Source organism: Helobdella robusta, assembly GCF_000326865.2.
Source record: "Helobdella robusta unplaced genomic scaffold HELROscaffold_8, whole genome shotgun sequence".
Taxonomy (NCBI): Eukaryota; Metazoa; Annelida; class Clitellata; order Rhynchobdellida; family Glossiphoniidae; genus Helobdella; species Helobdella robusta.
The window spans coordinates 3866699-3873217 of record NW_008705459.1 but is presented as its reverse complement, the minus strand read 5'-3'; positions in this window follow the sequence as shown (position 1 = coordinate 3873217).

Here is a 6519-nt window from a genome sequence, read left to right as displayed (position 1 = left end):
CTTCTTCATCATTATCTTGTTCTACATTATCTTCATCACTTTACCATCTTCTATTTTATCATCATACTCATCATCGTCGTCGTCATCATCATCCTCATCATCACTTCGGTGTCATCATCTCTTGGAATTTCGTTGGTCAGCATTTATATTCAGAGAAAGCATGCGTCTAAATAGATTTGGCTAATTTTAATTAAATCGAATAAACTGGGTATGAACGGCACAATGGAAACACATCCATCCATCCATTCTGAACTTTTTCCTCATATGCTTCCGATCATTTTAAAAATTATAAAAGAGCGCATTATTACGTACGTAGCAAAATGTATTGCAACCTCATGGTACTAAATATATGCGGGAGAAGAGAAGCAATACCATTTTTCTTTTAAAGATGTTTTGCATGTTGCTTCCATGCGATGATGTTCAAGGCAATATTTTCCATTGTTGGTTTTTGCATTGCATGCTTTGCCATTAAAAATTCAATCAAGAGGAGAGAACTTATTAAATATTTTTTAAATGGCGACCCGTCATTTCTAGCCAAATTTTTTTTTCAAATTTAATAAACAAACTCACTTCTTCAACGTTATAACGAAGTTTTTACTTCCATGCGAATGAAATATGCATGATTTGAAAATGTAAAAAAAATTGTTACTTACCATTATCCTCCTTTTCTGACAAAAAATATGAACACCAATAAATCATTCACCTCAGTCCTCAGCAGCACTCACAAAGTCACTTCTAAATGTTTTCCAAGCTTTTTATATAATCCCTTCAGCACATGTGTGTCGTGGCCCACTACTACATTGTCAGTTGACTGGGTAAGGGTTTGAACTGACCAAGCATGCGTAGAAATATTCTTCAAAACAGAATCTGCCATGCTAAGTAGGCTACCAAGCAGATTGTAAAATGAAATGCTTCGATGAAAAAGGGTATTTGGTAGGGAATTGTGATGAAAGTAATTTAAAACGACCAAACTCCAAAAATTCAATTAAGCTCCAATCAGAATTTATTTCTAAAAAATCAAATAAATCAATGATAATCCTCATCAGCAGCTTAACCCAAATATTTTCAGGGTAAATTCTTACAAACAAATTGCCATTCAGCGATTTTCGTCAAATCAACTGACCCAACGTCACAACACAAGCAGTGCTGAATTGATGAAATCAATTTCAGTCATCATTGCTGTCTAAACACACAAAGAAACATTCAAACATGCATGTGTATGTAACAAACAAAATGTGTAGGTTGACTTGGATTAAAAATAAAACATTCTACAGCTGGTTCTTCTGAGTTAGTGCATATTTCATTGGACACATAATAAACAACCATTACTATTATTCCAATAATGATTTTATTTTTGTGCTGTATGTTTATATACGTACAGTTATTTACATAATGGCCTTACTTAACTTTCAGGTTTCGAAATTGCATGTCAATGAATCAGAACATTTTTTCCAACAATTCCATTTTCCAATAACATTCAGTATTCTATTTAACTATTTTATGCTTAATTCCCTCAAAATTTATCTTATTATATTATTGCGCTCATACCAAACTCTTGCGTTTTTTAATTTTTTAATTGGTGCTGTGACATTGGGAATTCTCAACATTTCAAAATTGAAAGCTTTTTCAAATACATTTTGAGTTCGCAAAAAACTCTTATCTTCATTTTTCAAAACTATTTTATTTTTCGTAATTGAGCAAAACTGAGTTATTGAAATCGGATACACAATACAAAAGATAGTTTGAATAAAAGTAAGAGTAATTTATTCTAGTATAAATTAACAGCAAATGTTGTTTCTGTCCAAGCGTTAAGTGCTAAGCAAGGCGGTAGTATTAATTGTAGCAGTAGTAACTTAATGTTCCAGTAAGTGAAACGCGTTAAAATGTGAATAAATAGCAGAAGCAGCGGCAATTGTAGTCGCTGGAACGTGTAGTTGTGGTCAGAAAGCAACTTAATTGTCGTGGTAGTTGTCGTTGTTCAACTTTATTGCTAGACGCTTTTATGCATCTCAGAAGGGATATTGCATTAATTTTAATGGCGCCCTACCTCCATCACCAGCACTACTACTTCAGCCACAACCACAACAATATTTCTGGATCAGTAACAACTACTACCTCAACCACTACTGCAACAATATTTCTGAATCAGTAAAAGCCAGGTAATAATACTAATACAATTTTGAATAATAACAGGTAGACGTTTAAATCAGCCACACAGCAATTGCAAATATTTTTAGAGTCTTTGGTTTTTTGTTTTTTAACAAAATTAAAACAAAAGTAAAAGCAAGTTGACCATTTTTCCGGACACAAATCAAATCGATAGTGTTTTATAATAGTATTAATAATAATAGTAATAATAATAAAAATAATAATAATAATATAAATAATAATAATAATAATATATCAATTAATGCAATTTATTTTTTAAAATTATTATTCAAAGTTCTCCCATCAAACTCCATCACGTTCAATTGTTTTGATGAATAATTAATGATTGTCTACGGGCGGAAAGTTCTTGAATTTGTATGTGCGCGTGTATGTGAGTGTGTGTTTTTGTGTGTGTGTATCTGCATATGTGTGTGCGTGTGTGTTTGTGTGTGTATACAAAATTTGATAAATTTATCTGCATCTATTTTTTCGAAAACTTCTTGGCAAGCAAATACAGGCAGATTGAAATTGTAGCTTCAGGTCTTAATAGAAGTGCATGATCATTGATAATCTATCGTATTTTGTTGGATTTTTGATTTTTCGATTGTTTAGTTTTAATTTTTAATTTTTTTTTGGTTTTGTTGGTTTAAAATGTTTTTTATTGTAACTGATTTTGTTTGTTTGTATCGTTACTCTCCATTTTTGGCTCCATCATTTAATCTTCATCGCGGGTTGCAAGGAGTACCATCATCGTCGTCATCATCTTCACCGATCTTACCAAGCAAGTTACGTATGGCGATTTCAGTTTTAATATGCGGATGTTGAGCGGAAGACAGGCTGGAGCCGGAGAAAGAGAGGCCAACGTTGCAATCATCTTGTAATTAGTTTGCACGTACTTTGTGTGTGCGTGTACGTGCGTATGTGTATGTGTGCGTGTATGTGCATATGTGCGAATTTGTTTACTGAAGGCAGGCAGAAGCCTGAGAGAGAGAGAGAGAGGGGGGGGGGGCAATTGTTTACGTACGTATGTACGTGTATGTGTGTGCTTGCATGTAAGGTTGTGCGTCTGTACATGTACACGATCGCTTTTGTGTGCGGGTGACGTCAGAATGGCGATGATCGATGTATTTAAAAGTGAATTGAGATAGATTAATTGGCTTTAATGGGGCCATCTGTTGTCAAAATTAAATTAGGTGATCGAATTAATTGGAATAATTTTTCGACGTTCCGACGGTAATATTGATGATTATGATACTGATTGTGATGATGATGACGATGATGACGGTGATGATGATGACGATGATGACAACCAGCACACCCATGAAAATAATATGTTCTAAATGATGAAATTAATCTTTAAAATGGCGGCGATCAACTTGACGATGAAGACCATGACGATAATATTGTCAACTGTAATGGCAGAATAAACTTTAATAATAATAATAATAATAATAATAATAATAATAATGATAATAATAATAATAATTTTGAATTAGTTAGTACAGAGAAAAAGAATAATGATAACAAAGGAACCAAATGATTATATTTTGAAGGTTATAATTCCGTTAAGTAATGAGTAGCAACGACAAACCTAAGTCAAAACATTAACGAAGATATAAGTGGTGATGAATAAATGTTATTTATAGAAACAGTGATGATAAGTAAGTTTCATTAATGATGATAAAGGTGATAACGATAATGATTAATCTTGATAATAATGATGACGGTGATGATGATGATGACGATGATGATGGTGATGATGATGATAGTCGTCGAAAATAATCTTTAAGAAAAATGCCTCCATGGCACAGCAAAGATGATGAAAATTAAAAAAAATTACCATTATATCTCATGATGATGATGATGATGATTATAACGATAATGATGATGGAATGATGACGATGATGATGACGACGACGACGACGAAGATAATGATGATTTGATGAGGTTGGACGCCATTGTGTTTTTATAAACTTGACGATTATAAAGAAACAAGCTGACAACAATGACGTGTTGGAGATTAAACTTCTAATTGGGCATCGCCATCTGTATTATCCTGTATTTTAAAATATCGTCATCATCATCATCATCGCCATAATCTTCAACAACATCATTATTCTCATCGTCATCATCATCATCATCGTCGTCGTCATCATCATCATTATCACATCATCATCCTTGTCCTCGTCGTCGTCTTCGTTACCATCATCATCATCATCTTAATCACAACAAAATTATCATCACATCATTGTCATCACCAACAATATTACAATCTACATAATTTCTTGATTTAATCGCCATATGCACGCCATCTTTTGCGTCATCATTGGTCGAATTACTTTAGCCATCATTTTCATTGTCACGTTCACCAAAACTTCACCACCTTTCATCATATCCTAATCCTAATCACAATCATTTTCTCTCTTTTTATTCATAACTTTCATCGTTTATTGCATTATCACAACATGTGACTAAGCAAACATGTTGCTACGTAGTTACACACACACACACACACACACACACACACACACACACACACACAAACACAAACACACACACACAAACACACACACACACACAAACACACACACACACACAAACGGTGGTATACCTACACACGCACAAAAGTGCAAACATGTTTTTATACTTTCAAAAATACGCACATACCTACAAGAATACAAATACACAAACGTTAAAACATACCGGTGTACGTTTATATATACTGAATACCTACGTACGTAAGTACAATTCTTAATCTATGTAGAAATGATCATTGGGTTTACGAATGCAAAATGTACAATGTACATACACGCAAAATACCTAAATACCCACGCGGCAACAAACAAGCTAAGGAGGATGTATAGTTAGTTGAGACGACTTTTTACAAATAGCTTCAAACGCCTGCTCGTGCACTATGACGTATGTATGACGCGATTATCACTGTATCATTCTCATAATCACTGTATCATTCTTATTGTCATCAGTACTATCAATATTAACACCCTTACATCATTTCTTTACCATCGTCATTCTATCATCACCGACAAATCACTTTTCCAACTAGCTTCAAAACAAAATTTGTAAACCTTGAGATTTGAGATGCTGTTAACAAAAATTCACTGAAAAACCCGGCGCCCAAGTATATGTAATAGAGATTTCACACAGACGAATACACAGAGGCAAACAAAATTATCTGTCATTCAATAACGTACACATACACACACAAATATATACTCACACACACACTCACACACAAACACACACAATCACGCACACATACACACACATACTCACACACACACACAAACACACACACACAAATTTACAAACACACTATACAAAAACGCAGATATTATTTGCAGACATACACATACACTGCACATACACACACACACACACACACATATACATATATATATATATGTATATATAACAACAACATAATAAAAATAATAATACGAAAACCCATACAATATACACGGGATCATTAACACGTGATAAACAAAGCAGTGGGTTGACAGAATTAACAATACTGGAGAGTACATCACACATGTCACAAACAAAAACAGCGCGCTAACAAACGAAATAATAATAATAATAAAAATAACATAATTTTTATTATTTTTACATAAATACATACATACATACTAATTTATTAATTTATGTCTGAGAACAGACAAATTCCCTAAAATGGCCAAACATGGCCAAAAATGTCGTACCTATTCTTAAAAAAACAGATCTGGATGTGAACGATTTAAATAATTATAGACCAATAACCAATCTTTCGTTTATTTCAAAGGTCATCGAACGTATCGTTGCTCGGGGGCTGTTGAAGTATCTGGCGCGTAACAACTTGTTATCTGCTCATCAATCAGGCTACAGACAGTTCCACTCAACGGAAACTGCTCTGCTGCAGATATCGTCGGTGTTATACAAGGCTTTGGATGCACAGGATATTTCATTGCTGGCGTTCCTAGATATGAGCGCGGCTTTTGACTGCGTCGACTATGAGATACTGTTGAAACGAATCCACTTCAGTTTTGGGGTCACGGGTGTTGCTCATTCATGTTTCAACTCTTACCTCACGTCAAGAACACAGCAGGTTTTGTTTAACGATGAGTTGTCAATAACTGAGGTTGTCACATCTGGTGTACCACAAGGGTCGGTTTTGGGACCGATACTGTTTCTTTTATATACGTCCGACGTACTAGAAATAATAGATAAATCTGGGATGTTTTGTCATGACATACAGATGATTGTCAGCTGTCCTGCCGATAAATTTCAAGATGCTGTTACTAGGTTAGTGCATTGTTTGACTGAGGTGAGTGTGTGGATGTTATCAAATCGACTGAAACTCAACCAGGGTAAAAC